This window comes from Salmo salar, chromosome ssa09, assembly GCF_905237065.1.
Source record: "Salmo salar chromosome ssa09, Ssal_v3.1, whole genome shotgun sequence".
In the NCBI taxonomy this organism is placed as follows: domain Eukaryota; kingdom Metazoa; phylum Chordata; class Actinopteri; order Salmoniformes; family Salmonidae; genus Salmo; species Salmo salar.
Window position 1 is genome coordinate 159,475,371 of NC_059450.1, and position 25,917 is coordinate 159,501,287.

A 25,917-nucleotide genomic window follows, 5' to 3' on the forward strand; every position below is an offset into this window, starting at 1 on the left:
ATGACAGATCAATCTGACCTCCCCTTTAAATGTCAGGTACACTACAACACACGATCGGGGTGAATCCCAGCCTAAGATTAATATGCTCCTTCACAATGTTCTGAGAGTCTTTGGGTACAGGAGATATGCTCACTGCAGATAGTGTATCTCTTCCACAAGATAAGAAGCTAATTACTACTCTTTTCAGAACCAAAAACTGGTATGGGTGAAGACATCCATCCTGACCTTATTTACATAGAAATATCCACTAAGAAAATGTATGGTTCAAAGATAAGATAAGATTTAAAGTTATTTGCTTAATCATTCTCTAATGTAAATCTTTGGAAAGCTCTTGGAGTTATAGCTTATGGTTTAGTTTGGAGAATGAGAGCTATCTGAACATGTTTCACATCAGGAAAATTACAATTAGAGAAGCATTTTTTAGATATTACAATTTTGCACTCTTACCGAATGATTATGATCAAGCAGCCCCTGTAAATGACATATATTACTGTGTTAGCTTGTATTTACTGCTATAATCAGACAGTCATCCACATACAGCTTTAGCTATAACTCCTCTCCACTGTTATTGAATAGAGTATGAAACAGCCAAATACATGGCTATCCAGCCAGGTTGCAGTTATAACAACAGTTGATATTTTGTGAATGGATAGTTGACAGGCATAGTCACATCCCTTTATCCACCATTCATATGGGACTGTTCTCTACCCTGACACTGCTCGACTTTGTCCCCCCCCTCATTAATTCATTTAAATAAGGTTGAAGATTGTACCATAGACATCATGCAATAGATGGACATTAAATGACAGAAGAGCCTATGGAACTACGGCACTACGGCACTACACACTATGGCACTACGGCACTACACACTACACACTACGGCACTACGGCACTACGGCACTACACACTACACACTACGGCACTACACACTACGGCACTACGGCACTACGGCACTACACACTACGACACTATACACTACACACTATACACTACGGCACTGCACACTACGGCACTACACACTACGGCACTACACACTACACACTACGACACTACGGCACTACGGCACTACACACTACACACTACACACTACGACACTACGGCACTACGACACTACGGCACTACACACTACGGCACTACGGCACTACGGCACTACAGCACTACGGCACTACGGCACTACGGCACTACGGCACTACGGCACTACGGCACTACACACTACACACTACACACTACACACTATACACTACGGCACTACACACTACGGCACTACGGCACTACGGCACTACACACTACGGCACTACGGCACTACACACTACGCACTACGGCACTACACACTACACACTACGGCACTACGGCACTACACACTACACACTACACACTACGGCACTACACACTACACACTACGGCACTACACACTACACACTACGGCACTACACACTACACACTATGGAACTACGGCACTACACACTACGGCACTACACACTACACACTACACACTACGGCACTACACACTACGGCACTACACACTACGGCACTACACACTATACACTACGGCACTACGGCACTACACACTACGGCACTACGGCACTACGGCACTACACACTACGGCACTACGGCACTACGGCACTGCACACTACACACTACGGCACTACACACTACGGCACTACGGCACTACACACTACACACTACACACTACACACTACACACTATACACTACACACTACGGCACTACGGCACTACACACTACGGCACTACACACTACACACTACACACTACACACTACGGCACTACGCACTACGGCACTACACACTACGGCACTACACACTACGGCACTACACACTACACACTACACACTACGGCACTACACACTACGGCACTATACACTACACACTACACACTACACACTACGGCACTACACACTACACACTACGGCACTACACACTACGGCACTATACACTACACACTACACACTACACACTACGGCACTACACACTACACACTACACACTATACACTACACACTACATACTACACACTACGGCACTACACACTACACACTACGGCACTACACACTACACACTACACACTACACACTACGGCATTACACACTACACACTACACACTACACACTACGGCACTACACACTACACACAATACACTACACACTACACACTACACACTACGGCACTACGACACTACACACTACACACTACGGCATTACACACTACACACTACACACTACAGCACTACACACTACACACTACACACTACGGCACTACGGCACTACACACTACACACTACACACTACACACTACACACTACGGCACTATACACTACACACTACACACTACACACTACGGCACTACACACTACACACTACACACTACGCACTACGCACTACGGCACTACGGCACTACACACTACACACTACACACTACGCACTACGCACTACGGCACTACGGCACTACACACTACACACTACACACTATACACTATACACTACGGCACTACACACTACACACTACACACTACACACTACACACTTGTGATTCCCAAACTGTAGAGCTCGCCCCCTAGAGGGGGGTGTGAGAGGTCAGCAGGGAGGCACGGGGTCCCCTCCTCCCTCAACAAAAAAAAGGAACTCAGTCCGGCTTTAAAAACTTACTCTTGAAAAATGTAATTGTTCACCGAATAACAGTATCGACGCAACATGTAAAGTGTTGGTCCCATGTTTCATGAGCTGAAATAAAAGATCCCAGAAATGTTCCATACGCACAAAAAGCTCTCAAATGTTGTGCACAAATTTGTTTCCATCCCTGTTAGTGAGCATTTCTCCTTTCCCAAGATAATTCATCCACCTGACAGGTGTGGCATATCAATAAGATGAATAAACAGCCTGATCAATAAAAGGCCACTTTAAAATGTGCAGTCTCCAACCACGCCAGCCCAGGATCTCCATATAAGGCTTCTTCACATGTGGGATCGTCTGTGGTGCTGAGGAGTATTTCTGTCTATAAATAAAGCCCTTTTGTGGGGGAAAAAAATGTATTCTGATTGGGTGGGCCATGCTCTCCAGTGGGTGGGGCCTGGGTGCCAAGTGAGTGGGCCTACGCCCTCCAAGGCCCAACCATGGCTGGACCCCTGCCCAGACATAGGAAACCCATAGATTAAGGCCTAATAAATACATTTAAATTGACTGATTTCCTTATGTGAATTGTAACTCTTTGAAATTGGTGCATGTTGCGTTTATATTTTTGTTCAGTACAGAATGCACAAGGTGCTATTTCTAAATGGGGTATTACATCATCAGTGCCTCTTGTCGTGCCAGTCGTTGCGTATCTTAGAGAGCTATTTGTCAGAAATGTCCAGAGCAACTAGCCCATATCAGCTAATGTTTAAAAAAAAAAGATTCTTAGCCGATAGCTATTGTTGTAATGTTTGAGTCACTCAAATATCACATGAATATGCATTAGAAATGTACAGAATTGCAATAAAATAAGCTTTAAAACTGCAACAACAACAGGAAATGCACCCCATGACTAAATGTGTAGAATTGCAGGAAATAAGCTTCAAACCTAGAGAATAGATGCAGCTAAAATAACGCTATGGTCCATGTCTTTCAGTGCAGTTATTTCTTGTCACGCTTCAGCCTGGGAAAATATTTGTTTGTAAGTTCGATTCGAGCATTTAGCTAGTGAGGATAATATTGTTATTGATAGAATTGCTTGCTTATCCATGTTAGTTGGTTGTATTTACTCGCACAAATTGCCTTGCCTTTCACGTATGCCGTCAACTGTATTACTTTGCTCGTGCGTCATGTAAACGAATTGTAAAACATACAATACTGAAGTTTTGTTACAGTTTCTAGTGTAATATGCTGTGTTATTGTACAGAGGTGGTAGAGTAATGAAAGGAGTTAGCCAATTACCATGTGAGTAACAATTAGCTATATGGTTTGGCATCATGCCAGATGCATGGTACCTTGGAATGTGCTTTGTTTTGTGTTTTTCCATCAGCAGGGACTGGGAAACTGGTCAGAATTGAAATAATGATGGATGGCGCTAAGTACAGGAAAATTCTTGAGGGAAAACCTGTTTCAGTCTTCCAGAGATTTGAGACTGGGACGGAGGTTCATCTTCCAGCAGGAAAATGACCCTAAGCATACTGCTATAGCAACACTCGAGTGGTTTAAGGGGAAACATTTACATGTCTTGGAATGGCCTAGTCAAAGCCCAGACATCAATCCAATTGAGAATCTGTGATATGACTTAAAGATTTCTGTACACCAGCAGAGCCCATCCAACTTGAAGGAGCTGGAGCAGTTTTGCCTTGAAGAATGGGCAAAAATCCCAGTGACTAGATGTGCCAAGCTTATAGAGACATACCCCAAGAGACTTGCAGCTGTAATTGCTGCTAAAGGTGGCTCTACAAAGTATTGACTTTGGGGGGGTGAATAGTTATGCCCGCCCAAGTTCTGTTTTTTTGTCTTATTTCTTGTTTGTTTCACAATAAAAAATATTTTTCATCTTCAAAGTGGTAGGCATGTTGTGTAAATGAAATGATACAAACCCCCAAAAAATCTATTATAATTCCAGGTTGTAAGGCAACAATATAGGAAAAATGCCAAGGAGGTTGAATTCTTTCGCAAGCCACTGTAGATAGAATAGAATAGATAGTGTAGCACACAGTATATACATATGAGATAAGTAATAAGACATCTGTAAACATTCTTAAAGTGTCATTATTGAGTGTTCCATTCATTAAAGTGGCCAATCATATCAAGTCTGTATGTTGGCAGCAACCTCTCTGTGTTAGTGATGGCTGTTTAACAGTCTGATGGCCTTGAGATAGAAGCTGTTTTTCAGTCTCTCGGTCCCAGCTTTGATGCACCTGTACTGACCTCGCCTTCTGGATGATAGCGGGGTGAACAGGCAGTGGCTCGGGTGGCTGTTGTCCTTGATGATCTTTTTGGCCTTCCTGTGACATCGGGTGGTGTAGGTGTCATGGGGGGCGAGTAGTTTGCCCCCGGTGATGCATTGTGCAGACCTCACTACCCTCTGGAGAGCCTTACTGTTGTGGGCGGCGCAGTTGCAGTACCAGGCGGTGATACAGCCCAAACAGGATGCTCTCGATTGTGCATCTGTAAAAGTTAGTGAGTGTTTTTGGTGACAAGCCAAATTTCTTCAGCCTCCTGAGGTTGAAGAGGTGCTGCTGCGGCTTCTTCACCACGCTGTCTGTGTGGGTGGACCATTTCAGTTTGTCCGTGATGTGTAAGGAACTTAAAATGTTCCACCTTCTCCACTGCTGTCGTCCCTTCGATGTGGATAGGGCGTACACCCTCTGCAGTTTTTTGATGTCCACAATCATCTCTTTTGTTTTGCTGTGTGAGAGGTTACCTCGCTGCTGTTATATTGTTGTTGCGGGTTTAATTATTTGTTATTTTTCTATTTTCTTATTTATACATTTTCTTCACAATTTTTTATTTTAATTATTTATTTTTTTACATCAGTTTATCTTAGTAAAAACTTTCTTAAAACTGCATTGTAGGTTAAGAGCTTGTAAGTAAGCATTTCACTGTAAGGTCTACTACACCTGTTGTATTCAGCATTTCACTGTGAGGTCTACTACACCTGTTGTATTCAGCATTTCACTGTGAGGTCTACTACACCTGTTGTATTCAGCATTTCACTGTGAGGTCTACTACACCTGTTGTATTCAGCATTTCACTGTGAGGTCTACTACACCTGTTGTATTCAGCATTTCACTGTGAGGTCTACTACACCTGTTGTATTCAGCATTTCACTGTGAGGTCTACTACACCTGTTGTATTCAGCATTTCACTGTGAGGTCTACTACACCTGTTGTATTCAGCATTTCACTGTAAGGTCTACTACACATGTTGTATTCAGCATTTCACTGTGAGGTCTACTACACCTGTTGTATTCAGCATTTCACTGTGAGGTCTACTACACCTGTTGTATTCAGCATTTCACTGTGAGGTCTACTACACCTGTTGTATTCAGCATTTCACTGTGAGGTCTACTACACCTGTTGTATTCAGCATTTCACTGTGAGGTCTACTACACCTGTTGTATTCAGCATTTCACTGTGAGGTCTACTACACCTGTTGTATTCAGCATTTCACTGTGAGGTCTACTACACCTGTTGTATTCAGCATTTCACTGTGAGGTCTACTACACCTGTTGTATTCAGCATTTCACTGTGAGGTCTACTACACCTGTTGTATTCAGCATTTCACTGTGAGGTCTACTACACCTGTTGTATTCAGCATTTCACTGTGAGGTCTACTACACCTGTTGTATTCAGCATTTCACTGTGAGGTCTACTACACCTGTTGTATTCAGCATTTCACTGTGAGGTCTACTACACCTGTTGTATTCAGCATTTCACTGTGAGGTCTACTACACCTGTTGTATTCAGCATTTCACTGTGAGGTCTACTACACCTGTTGTATTCAGCATTTCACTGTGAGGTCTACTACACCTGTTGTATTCAGCATTTCACTGTGAGGTCTACTACACCTGTTGTATTCAGCATTTCACTGTGAGGTCTACTACACCTGTTGTATTCAGCATTTCACTGTGAGGTCTACTACACCTGTTGTATTCAGCATTTCACTGTGAGGTCTACTACACCTGTTGTATTCAGCATTTCACTGTGAGGTCTACTACACCTGTTGTATTCAGCATTTCACTGTGAGGTCTACTACACCTGTTGTATTCAGCATTTCACTGTGAGGTCTACTACACCTGTTGTATTCAGCATTTCACTGTGAGGTCTACTACACCTGTTGTATTCGGAGCATGTGACAAATACAATTTGATTTGATTTGAAATGCTTGCCTGACAAACCCCTGATGTGTGTTTTGTCCTGTATTTATATATACCTTATCACAGCCCTCGTCCCCGCAGAAGGCCTTTTGCCTCTAGGCCGTCTTAACTGACTTGCCAAGTTAAATAAAGGTTCAATAAAATCAATAAAAAGACCCAGTTCAATCTACTTATTGATACACTTCTAAAGGGAAACTGCTTCTAGTCCTTCCTGTCTACTAGCCTGGAGTTATATTCCACGTGGATTTAATAAATCATTGACCTTTCCATCCATCCGTTGTTAGTAAGAACTTTGGTACCATTTATGACACAACGTCCCAAATTGCACCCTGTTCCCTATGAAGTGCCCTACTTTTGACTAAACCACAAAGTGCAATAGGGTGCTATTTGGGATGAACACCAAGCTATTTTCACTTAAGAGTCTGATCATGACCTATGGCTAGAAACCTTCGTTCAACTATAATCCAACCAGAATCAATCACAGATTAATGCACAGGGAGGGTTTCTCTGACTCGGATTATAATGAGAAGGACACAGATTAATGCACAGGGAGGGTTTCTCTGACTCAGATTATAATGAGAAGGACACAGATTAATGCACAGGGAGGGTTTCTCTGACTCAGATTATAATGAGAAGGACACAGATTAATGCACAGGGAGGGTTTCTCTGACTCAGATTATAATGAGAAGGACACAGATTAATGCACAGGGAGGGTTTCTCTGACTCAGATTATAATGAGAAGGACACAGATTAATGCACAGGGAGGGTTTCTCTGACCCAGATTATAATGAGAAGGACACAGATTAATGCACAGGGAGGGTTTCTCTGACTCAGATTATAATGAGAAGGACACAGATTAATGCACAGGGAGGGTTTCTCTGACTCAGATTATAATGAGAAGGACACAGATTAATGCACAGGGAGGGTTTCTCTGACCCAGATTATAATGAGAAGGACACAGATTAATGCACAGGGAGGGTTTCTCTGACTCAGATTATAATGAGAAGGACACAGATTAATGCACAGGGAGGGTTTCTCTGACTCAGATTATAATGAGAAGGACACAGATTAATGCACAGGGAGGGTTTCTCTGACCCAGATTATAATGAGAAGGACACAGATTAATGCACAGGGAGGGTTTCTCTGACTCAGAATATAATGAGAAGGACACAGATTAATGCACAGGGAGGGTTTCTCTGACTCAGATTATAATGAGAAGGACACAGATGAATGTACAGGGAGGGTTTCTCCGACTCAGATTATAATGAGAAGGACACAGATTAATGCACAGGGAGGGTTTCTCTGACCCAGATTATAATGAGAAGGACACAGATTAATGCACAGGGAGGGTTTCTCTGACTCAGATTATAATGAGAAGGACACAGATTAATGCACAGGGAGGGTTTCTCTGACCCAGATTATAATGAGAAGGACACAGATTAATGCACAGGGAGGGTTTCTCTGACTCAAAATAAACCAAGTTCTGTAAAGTACAGTTGTGAAGAGATAAATGAAGAAACTCTCCCTAAATGTTTGGACCTTGCTAAATTTTACAAAGAAGGTATATAGAAGTGGAATAGATGATTTCCCAGCAACTGTGCTGATCTACACTCCCTCCCCTCTAAAAATATATATTATAATAATAATACAAAAAATATCACAAATAAAAACTGAATCACAATATGACATAATTCAAATGGCGTGTCGTAGAGAGTCACGTCTGATCACTCACTCAACACACTACCCAGAGATCAGATCACTCACTGAACACACTACCCAGAGATCAGATCACTCACTGAACACACTACCCAGAGATCAGATCACTCACTGAACATACTACCCAGAGATCAGATCACTCACTGAACACACTACCCAGAGATCAGATCACTCACTGAACACACTACCCAGAGATCAGATCACTCACTGAACACACTACCCAGATATCTGATCACTCACTGAACACACTACCCAGATATCAGATCACTCACTGAACACACTACCCAGATATCAGATCACTCACTGAACACACTACCCAGATATCAGATCACTCACTGAACACACTACCCAGATATCAGATCACTCACTGAACACACTACCCAGATATCAGATCACTCACTGAACACACTACCCAGATATCAGATCACTCACTGAACACACTACCCAGATATCAGATCACTCACTGAACACACGACCCAGAGATCAGATCACTCACTGAAGACACTACCCAGATATCAGATCAGGTAGTGAAGACACTACCCAGATATCAGATCAGGTAGTGAAGACACTACCCAGATATCAGATCAGGTAGTGAAGACACTACCCAGATATCAGATCAGGTAGTGAAGACACAACCCAGATATCAGATCAGGTAGCGAAGACACAACCCAGATATCAGATCAGGTAGCGAAGACACAACCCAGATATCAGATCAGGTAGCGAAGACACAACCCAGATATCAGATCAGGTAGTGAAGACACAACCCAGATATCAGATCAGGTAGTGAAGACGTTACCCAGATATCAGATCAGGTAGTGAAGACACAACCCAGATATCAGATCAGGTAGTGAAGACACAACCCAGATATCAGATCAGGTAGCGGAGACGTTACCCAGATATCAGATCAGGTAGTGGAGACGTTACCCAGATATCAGATCAGGTAGTGAAGACACAACCCAGATATCAGATCAGGTAGCGGAGACGTTACCCAGATATCAGATCAGGTAGCGGAGACACTACCCAGATATCAGATCAGGTAGTGAAGACACAACCCAGATATCAGATCAGGTAGCGAAGACACAACCCAGATATCAGATCAGGTAGTGAAGACACTACCCAGATATCAGATCAGGTAGCGAAGACACAACCCAGATATCAGATCAGGTAGTGAAGACACTACCCAGAGAACAGATCAGGTAGCGAAGACACAACCCAGATATCAGATCAGGTAGCGAAGACACTACCCAGATATCAGATCAGGTAGTGGAGACGTTACCCAGATATCAGATCAGGTAGCGAAGACACAACCCAGATATCAGATCAGGTAGTGGAGACGTTACCCAGATATCAGATCAGGTAGCGAAGACACTACCCAGAGATCAGATCAGGTAGTGAAGACACAACCCAGATATCAGATCAGGTAGCGAAGACGCTACCCAGATATCAGATCAGGTAGTGAAGACACAACCCAGATATCAGATCAGGTAGTGAAGACACTACCCAGATATCAGATCAGGTAGCGAAGACACAACCCAGATATCAGATCAGGTAGTGAAGACACAACCCAGAGATCAGATCAGGTAGCGGAGACACTACCCAGATATCAGATCAGGTAGTGAAGACACAACCCAGAGATCAGATCAGGTATTCAAGACACTACCCAGAGATCAGATCAGGTAGTGAAGACACTACCCAGATATCAGATCAGGTAGTGAAGACACAACCCAGAGATCAGATCAGGTATTCAAGACACTACCCAGAGATCAGATCAGGTAGTGAAGACACTACCCAGATATCAGATCAGGTAGTGAAGACACAACCCAGATATCAGATCAGGTAGTGAAGACACTACCCAGATATCAGATCAGGTAGCGAAGACGTTACCCAGATATCAGATCAGGTAGTGAAGACACTACCCAGATATCAGATCAGGTAGTGAAGACACAACCCAGATATCAGATCAGGTAGTGAAGACACTACCCAGATATCAGATCAGGTAGTGGAGACACAACCCAGATATCAGATCAGGTAGTGGAGACACAACCCAGATATCAGATCAGGTAGTGAAGACACTACCCAGAGATCAGATCAGGTATTCAAGACACAACCCAGATATCAGATCAGGTAGTGGAGACACTACCCAGAGATCAGATCAGGTAGTGGAGACACAACCCAGATATCAGATCAGGTAGTGAAGACGTTACCCACAGATCAGATCAGGTAGCGGAGACACTACCCAGATATCAGATCAGGTAGTGAAGACACTACCCAGATATCAGATCAGGTAGTGAAGACACAACCCAGATATCAGATCAGGTAGTGAAGACACTACCCAGATATCAGATCAGGTAGCGGAGACGTTACCCAGATATCAGATCAGGTAGTGAAGACACTACCCAGATATCAGATCAGGTAGTGGAGACACAACCCAGATATCAGATCAGGTAGCGAAGACGTTACCCAGAGATCAGATCAGGTAGTGAAGACACAACCCAGAGATCAGATCAGGTAGTGGAGACACTACCCAGATATCAGATCAGGTAGTGAAGACACAACCCAGATATCAGATCAGGTAGTGAAGACACAACCCAGATATCAGATCAGGTAGTGAAGACACTACCCAGATATCAGATCAGGTAGTGAAGACACAACCCAGATATCAGATCAGGTAGTGGAGACACAACCCAGATATCAGATCACTCACTGAACACACTACCCAGAGATCAGATCACTCACTGAACACACTACCCAGATATCTGATCAGTCACTGAAGACACTACCCAGATATCAGATCAGTCACTGAAGACACAACCCAGATATCAGATCACGCACTGAACACACTACCCAGATATCAGATCACTCACTGAACACACTACCCAGATATCAGATCACTCACTGAACACACTACCCAGATATCAGATCACTCACTGAACACACTACCCAGATATCAGATCAGCTCACTGAACACACTACCCAGATATCAGATCAGTCACTGAACACACGACCCAGAGATCAGATCACGCACTGAAGACACTACCCAGATATCAGATCAGGTAGTGAAGACACTACCCAGATATCAGATCAGGTAGTGAAGACACTACCCAGATATCAGATCAGGTAGTGAAGACACTACCCAGATATCAGATCAGGTAGTGAAGACACTACCCAGATATCAGATCAGGTAGCGAAGACACAACCCAGATATCAGATCAGGTAGCGAAGACACAACCCAGATATCAGATCAGGTAGCGAAGACACAACCCAGATATCAGATCAGGTAGTGAAGACACAACCCAGATATCAGATCAGGTAGTGAAGACGCTACCCAGATATCAGATCAGGTAGTGAAGACACAACCCAGATATCAGATCAGGTAGTGAAGACACAACCCAGATATCAGATCAGGTAGTGAAGACACTACCCAGATATCAGATCAGGTAGTGAAGACACAACCCAGAGATCAGATCAGGTAGTCAAGACACTACCCAGAGATCAGATCAGGTAGTGAAGACACTACCCAGATATCAGATCAGGTAGTGAAGACACTACCCAGATATCAGATCAGGTAGTGAAGACACTACCCAGATATCAGATCAGGTAGCGGAGACGTTACCCAGATATCAGATCAGGTAGTGAAGACACTACCCAGATATCAGATCAGGTAGTGAAGACACAACCCAGATATCAGATCAGGTAGTGAAGACACTACCCAGATATCAGATCAGGTAGTGGAGACACAACCCAGATATCAGATCAGGTAGTGGAGACACAACCCAGATATCAGATCAGGTAGTGAAGACACTACCCAGAGATCAGATCAGGTATTCAAGACACTACCCAGATATCAGATCAGGTAGTGGAGACACTACCCAGAGATCAGATCAGGTAGTGGAGACACTACCCAGATATCAGATCAGGTAGTGAAGACGTTACCCACAGATCAGATCAGGTAGCGGAGACACTACCCAGATATCAGATCAGGTAGTGAAGACACTACCCAGATATCAGATCAGGTAGTGAAGACAAAACCCAGATATCAGATCAGGTAGTGAAGACACTACCCAGATATCAGATCAGGTAGCGGAGACGTTACCCAGATATCAGATCAGGTAGTGAAGACACTACCCAGATATCAGATCAGGTAGTGGAGACACAACCCAGATATCAGATCAGGTAGCGAAGACGCTACCCAGAGATCAGATCAGGTAGTGAAGACACAACCCAGAGATCAGATCAGGTAGTGGAGACACTACCCAGATATCAGATCAGGTAGTGAAGACACAACCCAGATATCAGATCAGGTAGTGAAGACACAACCCAGATATCAGATCAGGTAGTGGAGACACTACCCAGATATCAGATCAGGTAGTGAAGACACAACCCAGATATCAGATCAGGTAGTGGAGACACAACCCAGATATCAGATCAGGTAGTGGAGACACTACCCAGAGATCAGATCAGGTAGTGGAGACGTTACCCAGAGATCAGATCAGGTAGTGGAGACGTTACCCAGAGATCAGATCAGGTAGTGAAGACACTACCCAGATATCAGATCAGGTAGTGAAGACACTACCCAGATATCAGATCAGGCAGTGGAGACGTTACCCAGATATCAGATCAGGTAGTGGAGACACTACCCAGAGATCAGATCAGGTAGTGGAGACGTTACCCAGAGATCAGATCAGGTAGTGTCTCCACACTACCCAGAGATCAGATCAGGTAGTGGAGACGTTACCCAGATATCAGATCAGGTAGTGGAGACGTTACCCAGATATCAGATCAGGTAGTGGAGACACTACCCAGAGATCAGATCAGGTAGTGGAGACGTTACCCAGAGATCAGATCAGGTAGTGTCTCCACACTACCCAGAGATCAGATCAGGTAGTGGAGACGTTACCCAGATATCAGATCAGGTAGTGGAGACGTTACCCAGAGATCAGATCAGGTAGTGTCTCCACACTACCCAGAGATCAGATCAGGTAGTGGAGACGTTACCCAGAGATCAGATCAGGTAGTGGAGACGTTACCCAGATATCAGATCAGGTAGCGGAGACGTTACCCAGATATCAGATCAGGTAGCGGAGACGTCATTATCTGGTTGCATAAGGAATGTTTTGTTGCTGTCTTTTTAGAAACCCTCCATTTTGTAAAGACAACCCATATATGGCAAACACTACACTACACACTATCTCTTTCTCCTCACATCTGTTCATCCCCTCTCTCCACCTCTCTCCATCCTCCCTCCCTCTCTCTCTCCTTCCGTCCCCCTGGTCAGTGGTACTGAGTGTTCCCTTCAGGGTTTAATAGAAGAGAGGCAGTCAGCACTTTCCCACCACCAGAGGGTCTAGACCTTTCGTTCTGTTTCACCATGGCTGTGTGTGTGTCAATGGCTCACAGTCTCTCCTAAGATGCCAACCAATTACTTCAAGGGATTTGATCCAGTTGTTTGCGAGCCCCGTCTCATTTATAAAATAAAAGGCCTGTGTAAACAGGCTTTAGTAATCACATTACTAAGCGATGGGGTCTTGTCTACAAGCAAGCGCTGCTGGGATACAGAAGCAGGGAGCATTATGGGTCCTCTTTTATAGACGGAATACACTAGACCAGATTTTTAAGGAGATTCTGGAATACTGAAAGGTTCTGGAATACTGCGAACACATTGCTGTGCATAGTAAATACGGAAAACAGTTCAGTCTGAACTAGAATGAGTATATTAAGGTAATATTCACGTACAGTGCCTTTCGGAAAGTATTCAGACCCCTTGACTTTATCCACATTTTGTTACATTACAGCCTAATTTCTAAAATGTATTTCATTCGTTTTTTTCCCCTCATCAGTCTACACACAATACCCCATAACGACAAAGCAAACATTGGGTTTTCGAAATGTTTGCAAATGTATTACAAATAAAAACTGATATATAACATTTACATAAGTATTCAGACCCTTTACTCAATACTTTGTTGAAGCACCTTTGCCAGCGATTACAGCCTCGAGTCTTGGAAGGTGAACCTTCGCCCCAGTCTGAGGTCCTGAGCGCTCTGGAGCAGGTTTTCATCAAGGATTTCTCTGTAATTTGCTCCGTTCATCTTTCCCTCGATCCTGACTAGTCTCCCAGTCCCTGCCGCTGAAAAACATCCCCACAGCATGATGCTGCCACCATGCTTCACCGTAGGGATGGTGCCAGGTTTCCTCCAGACGTAACACTTGGCATTCAGGCCAAAGAGTTCAATCTTGGTTTCATCAGGCCAGAGAATCTTGTTTCTCATGGTCTGAGAGTCCTTTAGGTGCCTTTTGGAACTCCAAGCGGGCCGTCATGTGCCTTTTACTGAGGAGTGGCTTCCGTCTGTCCGCTCTACCATAAAGGCCTGATTGGTGAACTTCTGCAGAGATGGTTGTCCTTCTGGAAGTTTCTCCCATCTCCACAAAGGAACTCTAGAACTCCATCGGGTTCTTGGTCACCTCCCTCACCAAGGCCCTTCTCCCCCCATTGCTCAGTCTGTCCGGTTGGCCAGCTCTAGGAAGAGTCTTGGTGGTTCCAAACATTTTCGATTTAAGAATGATGGAGGCCACTGTGTTCTTGGGGACCTTCAATGCTACAGAAATGTTTTGGTACCCTTCCCCAGATCTATGCCTTGACACAATCCTGTCTTACAGCTCTACGGACAAGTCCTTCGACCTCATTGCTTGGTTTTTGCTCTGACATACACTGTCAACTCTAGGACCTTATATAGACAGGTGTGTGCCTTTCCAAATCATGTCCAATCAATTGAATTTACCACAAGTGGACTCCAATCGAGTTGTTGAAACATCTCAAGGATGATTAATGGAAACAGGATGCACCTGAGCTCAATTTCGAGTCTCATAGCAAAGGGGCTGAAAAATAATGTAAATACGTTTTTTTCAGTTTTTTATTTTTAATAAATTTGCAAACATTTCTAAAAACCTGTTTTTGCTTTGGCATTATTGGATATTGCTGAGGGAAAAAAATATTTGATCAATTTTAGAATAAGGCTGTAACGTAGCAAAATGTGGAAAAAGTCAAGGGGTCTGAATACTTTCCGAAGACCCTGTATATCTAAGATTAGCATATAAAGGTAATATTCATGTACATCTTTAATGTACATATTAAGGTAATATTCATGTATATCGTAAATGAGCATATTAAGGAAATATTCAAAGATTTTAACATATAGATATGATTTAGTTAAACTGGAGTACAGAACAATATGAATCGGTAGACGTCCCAACTATACTGAGGGACTGAGAGAGATGTGGACTAAGGTTTCAGGTTAGATGTGGCGAGGGTTGTATGACGGCTTCAGGAAAGCTTGAACTTTTGTTCGTCAACAAAACAAAGGAGATGATCGTGGACTTCAGGAAACTGCAGAGGGAGCACCCCCCCTATCCATATCGACGGGACAGCAGTGGAGAAGGTGGAAAGTTTTAAGTTCCTGGGCCTACACATCACAGACAAACTGAAATGGTCCACCCACACAGACAGCGTGGTGAAGAAGGCGCAGCAGCACCTCTTCAACCTCAGGAGGCTGAGGTTGGGCTGTATCACCGCCTGGTACGGCAACTGCTCTGCCCACAACAGTAAGGCTCTCCAGAGGGTAGTGAGGTCTGCACAACGCATCACCGGGGGCAAACTACCTTCCCTCCTGGACACCTACACAACCCGATGTCACAGGAAGGCCAAAAAGATCATCAAGGACAACAACCACCCGAGCCACTGCCTGTTCACCCCGCTACCATCCAGAAGGCGAGGTCAGTACAGGTGCATCAAATCTGGGACCGAGAGACTGAAAAAAAGCTTCTATCTCAAGGCCATCAGACTGTTAAACAGCCATCACTAACATTGAGTGGCTGCTGCCTACATTGAGACCCAATCAATGGACACTTCAATAAATGGATCACTAGTAACTTTAAATAATGCCACTTTTATAATGGTTAAATATCTTACATTACTTATATCACATGTATATACTGTATTTTATACCATCTACTGCACCTTGCCTATACCGCTCAGCCATCGCTCATCCATATACTCATATGTACATATTCTCATTCACCCCTTTAGATGTGTGTGTATTAGGTCGTTGATGGGGAATTGTTAGATTACTTGTTAGATATTACTGCACTGTCGGAACTAGAAGCACAAGCATTTCGCTACACTCGCATTAACATCTGCTAACCATGTGTATGTGACCAATAACATTTGATTTGATTTGAATAGAGAGTAGTAGCAGCGTAAAAGAGAGGCCCTGGGTCTCAAACCCGCCCTGTGCAACTGGGTCCTGGACTGAAGGCAATGCAAATAGTCTGGGTAGCCATTTGATTAGATGTTCAGGAGTCTTATAGCTTGGGGGTAGAAGCTGTTTAGAAGCCTCTTGGACCTAGACTTGGCGCTCCGGTACCGTAGTCTATGACTAGGGTGGCTGGAGTCTTTGACAATTTTTGGGCCTTCATCTGACACCGCCTGGTATAGAGGTCCTGGGTGGCAGGAAGCTTGGCCCCGGTGATGTACTGGGCCGTACGCACTACCCTCTGTAGTGCCTTATGATCAGAGGCTGAGCAGTTGCCATACCAGGCAGTGATGCAACCAGTCAAGATGCTCTCGATGGTGCAGCTGTAGAAGCTTTTGAGGATATGAGGTCTCCTGAGGGGGAATAAGTTTTGTCGTGTCCTCTTCACGACTGTTTTGGTGTGTTTGGACCATGATCCTTTGTTGGTAATGTGGACACCAAGGAACTTGAAACTCTCAACCTGCTCCACTACAGCCCTGTCGATGAGAATGGGGGCGTACTCGGTCCTCCTTTTCCTGTAGTCAACAATCATCTCCAGCATTGTGCCACAATGACAAAACCCATAGTCAAATCTGATTCTCCATCTGTTTTTATGTTTCCCTTCAACAACTTTTCTCTCAGTTCATAAATTATCAAGGAGTCTGTGTGAGGTTGTTAAAGCTCTGCTCCTTCCCACATCATTACAAATTTCCTCTGTTGTTTGACTCAATATCAAAGAAACAAGGTTTTGTTGTTTACATTTTTGGTGTGTGATTCTAACAGCTCTGTTGAAGGGAGAACGCTTCAGGTGATTCTAACAGCTCTGTTGAAGGGAGAACGCTTCAGGTGATTCTAACAGCTCTGTTGAAAGGAGAACGCTTCAGGTGATTCTAACAGCTCTGTTGAAGGGAGAACGCTTCACGTGATTCTAACAGCTCTGTTGAAGGGAGAACGCTTCAGGTGATTCTAACAGCTCTGTTGAAGGGAGAACGCTTCAGGTGATTCTAACAGCTCTGTTGAAAGGGAGAACGCTTCAGGTGATTCTAACAGCTCTGTTGAAGGGAGAACGCTTCAGGTGATTCTAACAGCTCTGTTGAAGGGAGAACGCTTCAGGTGATTCTAACAGCTCTGTTGAAGGGAGAACGCTTCAGGTGATTCTAACAGCTCTGTTGAAGGGAGAACGCTTCAGGTGATTCTAACAGCTCTGTTGAAGGGAGAACGCTTCAGGTGATTCTAACAGCTCTGTTGAAAGGAGAACGCTTCAGGTGATTCTAACAGCTCTGTTGAAGGGAGAACGCTTCAGGTGATTCTAACAGCTCTGTTGAAGGGAGAACGCTTCAGGTGATTCTAACAGCTCTGTTGAAAGGAGAACGCTTCAGGTGATTCTAACAGCTCTGTTGAAGGGAGAACGCTTCAGGTGATTCTAACAGCTCTGTTGAAGGGAGAACGCTTCAGGTGATTCTAACAGCTCTGTTGAAGGGAGAACGCTTCAGGCTACCTGGAATTCTGACAGTAATTCTTGTTTTCTTACATTCTGAATAATTGTGCCTGTGCAAAAGCCAAAATATGTTGTCTCCTTAAAATCAACAGTGGCTGCATAACATCAATTCTGTGTTGGGTTGTTTCCAGATTACCACACCATTAGTTCTGTAATGGGTTGTTTCCAGATTACCACACCATTAGTTCTGTAATGGGTTGTTTCCAGATTACCACACCATTAGTTCTGTAATGGGTTGTTTCCAGATTACCACACCATTAGTTCTGTAATGGGTTGTTTCCAGATTACCATACCATTAGTTCTGTAATGGGTTGTTTCCAGATTACCACACCATTAGTTCTGTAATGGGTTGTTTCCAGATTACCATACCATTAGTTCTGTAATGGGTTGTTTCCAGATTACCACACCATTAGTTCTGTAATGGGTTGTTTCCAGATTACCACACCATTAGTTCTGTAATGGGTTGTTTCCAGATTACCACACCATTAGTTCTGTAATGGGTTGTTTCCAGATTACCACACCATTAGTTCTGTAATGGGTTGTTTCCAGATTACCACACCATTAGTTCTGTAATGGGTTGTTTCCAGATTACCATACCATTATTTATTTATTTATTGGTTTATTTATTGGTTTATTACGTTAGTATATTATGTATGTTTGTAATAGTGTGTTATATGTGAAAATGTGTTCGTATATAAATTGTATTTTAATATTTAAGGACTCTTGGAAGATTAGTCCAAATGGGGACTAAAAGAGATCCAAATAAAATCAAAAATCAAATCAAATCAAAACCATACCATTAGATCTGGGTTGGGTTGTTTTCAGATTACCATACCATTAGTTCTGGGTTGGGTTGTTTTCAGATTACCACACCATTAGTTCTGTAATGGGTTGTTTCCAGATTACCACACCATTAGTTCTGTAATGGGTTGTTTCCAGATTACCACACCATTAGTTCTGTAATGGGTTGTTTCCAGATTACCACACCATTAGTTCTGTAATGGGTTGTTTCCAGATTACCACACCATTAGTTCTGTAATGGGTTGTTTCCAGATTACCACACCATTAGTTCTGTAATGGGTTGTTTCCAGATTACCACACCATTAGTTCTGTAATGGGTTGTTTCCAGATTACCACACCATTAGTTCTGGGTTGGGTTGTTTTCAGATTACCACACCATTAGTTCTGTAATGGGTTGTTTCCAGATTACCACACCATTAGTTCTGTAATGGGTTGTTTCCAGATTACCACACCATTAGTTCTGTAATGGGTTGTTTCCAGATTACCACACCATTAGTTCTGTAATGGGTTGTTTCCAGATTACCACACCATTAGTTCTGTAATGGGTTGTTTCCAGATTACCACACCATTAGTTCTGTAATGGGTTGTTTCCAGATTACCACACCATTAGTTCTGTAATGGGTTGTTTCCAGATTACCACACCATTAGTTCTGTAATGGGTTGTTTCCAGATTACCACACCATTAGTTCTGTAATGGGTTGTTTCCAGATTACCATACCATTATTTATTTATTTATTGGTTTATTTATTGGTTTATTACGTTAGTATATTATGTATGTTTGTAATAGTGTGTTATATGTGAAAATGTGTTCGTATATAAATTGTATTTTAATATTTAAGGACTCTTGGAAGATTAGTCCAAATGGGGACTAAAAGAGATCCAAATAAAATCAAAAATCAAATCAAATCAAAACCATACCATTAGATCTGGGTTGGGTTGTTTTCAGATTACCATACCATTAGTTCTGGGTTGGGTTGTTTTCAGATTACCACACCATTAGTTCTGTAATGGGTTGTTTCCAGATTACCACACCATTAGTTCTGTAATGGGTTGTTTCCAGATTACCACACCATTAGTTCTGTAATGGGTTGTTTCCAGATTACCACACCATTAGTTCTGTAATGGGTTGTTTCCAGATTACCACACCATTAGTTCTGTAATGGGTTGTTTCCAGATTACCACACCATTAGTTCTGTAATGGGTTGTTTCCAGATTACCACACCATTAGTTCTGTAATGGGTTGTTTCCAGATTACCACACCATTAGTTCTGGGTTGGGTTGTTTTCAGATTACCACACCATTAGTTCTGTAATGGGTTGTTTCCAGATTACCACACCATTAGTTCTGTAATGGGTTGTTTCCAGATTACCACACCATTAGTTCTGTAATGGGTTGTTTCCAGATTACCACACCACTAGTTCTGTATTGGGTTGTTTCCAGATTACCACACCATTAGTTCTGTAATGGGTTGTTTCCAGATTACCACACCATTAGTTCTGTAATGGGTTGTTTCCAGATTACCACACCATTAGTTCTGTAATGGGTTGTTTCCAGATTACCACACCATTAGTTCTGTAATGGGTTGTTTCCAGATTACCACACCATTAGTTCTGTAATGGGTTGTTTCCAGATTACCATACCATTAGTTCTGTAATGGGTTGTTTCCAGATTACCATACCATTAGTTCTGTAATGGGTTGTTTCCAGATTACCACACCATTAGTTCTGGGTTGGGTTGTTTTCAGATTACCACACCATTAGTTCTGTAATGGGTTGTTTCCAGATTACCATACCATTATCTCTGTAATGGGTTGTTTCCAGATTACCATACCATTAGTTCTGGGTTGGGATCATAGAGAATGAGACATGAGTTAATCTATCTCTATGGTTGGGATGGACACAGATATTAAAATAAGGGATGGGAATATTTTCAATTGAAAAAGGATCACAATTTGACCACTAACATGAAATGATAAGAGCACACATAAGGGAGATCAGCTTCCATGTAAAATGTTGATTCATATGTTTGTGTTTTATAACTCCTGACCTAGTGTGGTCTGGACCACTAACCACTAGACTAGCAGTATTAGTATGGTCCACTAACCACTAGACTAGCAGTATTAGTATGGTCCACTAACCACTAGACTAGCAGTATTAGTATGGTCTGGTCCACTAACCACTAGACTAGCAGTATTAGTATGGTCCACTAACCACTAGACTAGCAGTATTAGTATGGTCTGGACTACTAACCACTAGACTAGCAGTATTAGTATGGTCCACTAACCACTAGACTAGCAGTATTAGTATGGACCACTAACCACTAGACTAGCAGTATTAGTATGGTCTGGACTACTAACCACTAGACTAGCAGCATTAGTATGGTCCACTAACCACTAGACTAGCAGTATTAGTATGGTCTGGTCCACTAACCACTAGACTAGCAGTATTAGTATGGTCCACTAACCACTAGACTAGCAGTATTAGTATGGTCTGGTCCACTAACCACTAGACTAGCAGTATTAGTATGGTCCACTAACCACTAGACTAGCAGTATTAGTATGGTCTGGTCCACTAACCACTAGACTAGCAGTATTATTATGGTCTGGTCCACTAACCACTAGACTAGCAGTATTAGTATGGTCCACTAACCACTAGACTAGCAGTATTAGTATGGTCTGGTCCACTAACCACTAGACTAGCAGTATTAGTATGGTCCACTAACCACTAGACTAGCAGTATTAGTATGGTCTGGTCCACTAACCACTAGACTAGCAGTATTAGTATGGTCCACTAACCACTAGACTAGCAGTATTAGTATGGACCACTAACCACTAGACTAGCAGTATTAGTATGGACCACTAACCACTAGACTAGCAGTATTAGTATGGTCTGGACTACTAACCACTAGACTAGCAGTATTAGTATGGTCCACTAACCACTAGACTAGCAGTATTAGTATGGTCTGGACTACTAACCACTAGACTAGCAGTATTAGTATGGTCCACTAACCACTAGACTAGCAGAATTAGTATGGTCTGGACTACTAACTACTAGACTAGCAGTATTAGTATGGTCTGGTCTACTAACCACTAGACTAGCAGTATTAGTATGGTCTGGTCCACTAACCACTAGACTAGCAGTATTAGTATGGTCCACTAACCACTAGACTAGCAGTATTAGTATGGTCTGGACTACTAACCACTAGACTAGCAGTATTAGTATGGTCAACTAACCACAAGACTAGCAGAATTAGTATGGACCACTAACCACTAGACTAGCAGTATTAGTATGGTCTGGACTACTAACCACTAGACTAGCAGTATTAGTATGGTCCACTAACCACTAGACTAGCAGTATTAGTATGGACCACTAACCACTAGACTAGCAGTATTAGTATGGTCTGGACTACTAACCACTAGACTAGCAGCATTAGTATGGTCCACTAACCACTAGACTAGCAGTATTAGTATGGTCTGGTCTACTAACCACTAGACTAGCAGTATTAGTATGGACCACTAACCACTAGACTAGCAGTATTAGTATGGTCCACTAACCACTAGACTAGCAGTATTAGTATGGTCCACTAACCACTAGACTAGCAGTATTAGTATGGTCTGGTCCACTAACCACTAGACTAGCAGTATTATTATGGTCTGGTCCACTAACCACTAGACTAGCAGTATTAGTATGGTCCACTAACCACTAGACTAGCAGTATTAGTATGGTCTGGTCCACTAACCACTAGACTAGCAGTATTAGTATGGACCACTAACCACTAGACTAGCAGTATTAGTATGGACCACTAACCACTAGACTAGCAGTATTAGTATGGTCTGGACTACTAACCACTAGACTAGCAGTATTAGTATGGTCCACTAACCACTAGACTAGCAGTATTAGTATGGTCTGGTTCACTAACCACTAGACTAGCAGCATTAGTATGGTCCACTAACCACTAGACTAGCAGTATTAGTATGGTCCACTAACCACTAGACTAGCAGTATTAGTATGGTCTGGTCCACTAACCACTAGACTAGCGGTATTAGTATGGTCTGGTCCACTAACCACTAGACTAGCAGTATTAGTATGGTCCACTAACCACTAGACTAGCAGTATTAGTATGGTCTGGACCACTAACCACTAGACTAGCAGTATTAGTATGGACCACTAACCACTAGACTAGCAGTATTAGTATGGTCTGGACCACTAACCACTAGACTAGCAGTATTAGTATGGTCCACTAACCACTAGACTAGCAGTATTCGTATGGTCTGGTCCACTAACCACTAGACTAGCAGTATTAGTATGGTCCACTAACCACTAGACTAGCAGTATTAGTATGGTCTGGACTACTAACCACTAGACTAGCAGTATTAGTATGGTCTGGACTACTAACCACTAGATTAGCAGTATTAGTATGGTCTGGTCCACTAACCACTAGACTAGTAGTATTAGTATGGACCACTAACCACTAGACTAGCAGTATTAGTATGGTCTGGTCTACTAACCACTAGACTAGCAGTATTAGTATGGTCCACTAACCACTAGACTAGCAGTATTAGTATGGTCTGGACTACTAACCACTAGACTAGCAGTATTAGCATGGTCCACTAACCACTAGACTAGCAGAATTAGTATGGTCTGGACTACTAACCACTAGACTAGCAGTATTAGTATGGTCTGGTCTACTAACCACTAGACTAGCAGTATTAGTATGGTCTGGTCCACTAACCACTAGACTAGCAGTATTAGTATGGTCTGGACTACTAACCACTAGACTACCATTATTAGTATGGTCCAATTTGATTAATTGTATGGTGTTTCTATTCCAAGAAACGTGGGTTTCCGTTAGGAAAATATGGCACTGTACAACGTACCGGTTGGAAGTAGGCTGCAGTGCTAAGAACATAACATTTTCACACCCTAATTTTAGTCTAACCAATACCCAAACAGAGATTCAGTGAAAATGCAAATCTCATTGATTTATCAAGACCATTCCCCATGCTTGTCTCAGAGCAGTGTGAAACGGGGATGAAATAATTAACCACATACGGGTAGGCAATTGCTTCAAATCCTATTGCCTCTGACTTCAATATACTTTTTAAATAAATAAGACTTACACCACTTTTAACAGCACATTACTTAACACTAGTGAGACTCATGCCGCCTACTGTAGGCCTACAGTATGTCTAAAAATATATTTTTCAATGACGTGACTCTCTGCCAATAATTAGATTTAGAGGATTGCAGGATTCTACATTAATACCTAGGGAAAAATGTTCATTAGGGCAAATCTGGTCTGTGAGAATATCTAAGAGGCTTTTATATCATTCTAAATTAATTAATAATAATTATAATTGCTTTGTTTAAAAAAATAACGATATTTTGAAGATGATTTCGTTTTCAAATAACCGAAAGTGAGTGATTGTAATCTGAATAAATGCCAAAATAATATTTATGTTTTTTTTTTACAGAGAAAAAAACACAAAAGCCCACCATGCCTATTTTTGGGAAAAGGACACCCTGGCCAGACAAACTCTCCCCTAACCCAGACTAGACTGTGAGTCAACTCATGGGTCTCCCAGTCACGGCCGGCACGGGTATCGAACCAGCAACTATAGCAACGCAGTTTGCACTGCACCACTCGGGAGGCACCAGCCACAACGCTTTTAATGCTGATCAATTGCCTTGCAAGTATCAAAATACATAGAGGTGTTGGCAAGTGTCTATTGTCTTGCTAATAGCCCATAATGGTGCTGTACAATGTCACCGGTCCGGAGTAGGCTATAGTACTACAGTAAGAGCTAAATAATCTTAACATTTCCACATCCTAATTGTGCCGAGGCTATATGACTGCGCCATCAACTTGATTATTTAGCAGACACAAATCTTAAGAATATCATGGAATATAATTGAACATTTCCGTTTGTCTTAGAATAAAAACCTTAGTATAACAACAGTTTTAGTGAGTCATTCTGACGAGTTAGTAACAAAAAATAAGTGTATTTTTCAGGGTGTGCGCGTGCAGGACAGAATAATAGCAATTCTTACACTATTGTTCTAAATTCAATGACCTTCTTCATCCTCATCATTCAGCTAATTGAAATTCAATTTTGAAGTCGTGCACAATTATCAATTTCTATTTGGTTTATGTCGCCCATTCATTCATTGTCAGTTAGAGACACATTAACGCCTTGGGACCCAAAAGCATAATCAGTGCTCTAACTCCCCCTTGTGGTGGTCTGGAACAATGAAGTGGTGACGCAGGGTACCGTACTAAACCACACATTACCTCTAACTCCCCCTTGTGGTGGTCTGGAGCGATGAAGTGGTGACGCAGGCTACCGTACTAAACCACACATTACCTCTAACTCCCCCTTGTGGTGGTCTGGAGCAATGAAGTGGTGATGCAGGGTACCGTACTAAACCACACATTACCTCTAAGTACCGCAGCATAATCTCAAAACTTTTAGTTGAGGAACCACTGTAGTACTTTAGACCATGTCTGTATGTTTAACACAAGAGCTAAATGTTCATTGTCAAGCAATGTTTTCTTTTAAGTACAAAACTTAACAAACAAATGTACACTGAATCACTGAAGCCCTTGACAAAAAAACAGCACTGTGTCTCACTTTTTATTGATCTCTCTAAGGATTTTGATACAGTTGATCATGCTATACTGAGGCAGAGATTGTCGAGTGTAGGTCTTTCGGAGCATGCAGTTTCATGGTTTGCTAACTATCTTTTCTGATAGAACTCAGTGTACTC

The 25,917-nt window shown here is 42.6% G+C and overlaps 1 protein-coding gene across 3 annotated transcripts in view; it reads right to left on the minus strand.

Moving 5' to 3' along the window:
- LOC106613399 (nectin-1) overlaps positions 1 to 25,917 on the minus strand; it is a 610,857-nt gene that overhangs the window by 246,512 nt on the left and 338,428 nt on the right. The gene's annotated exons all lie outside the window — the stretch shown is intronic.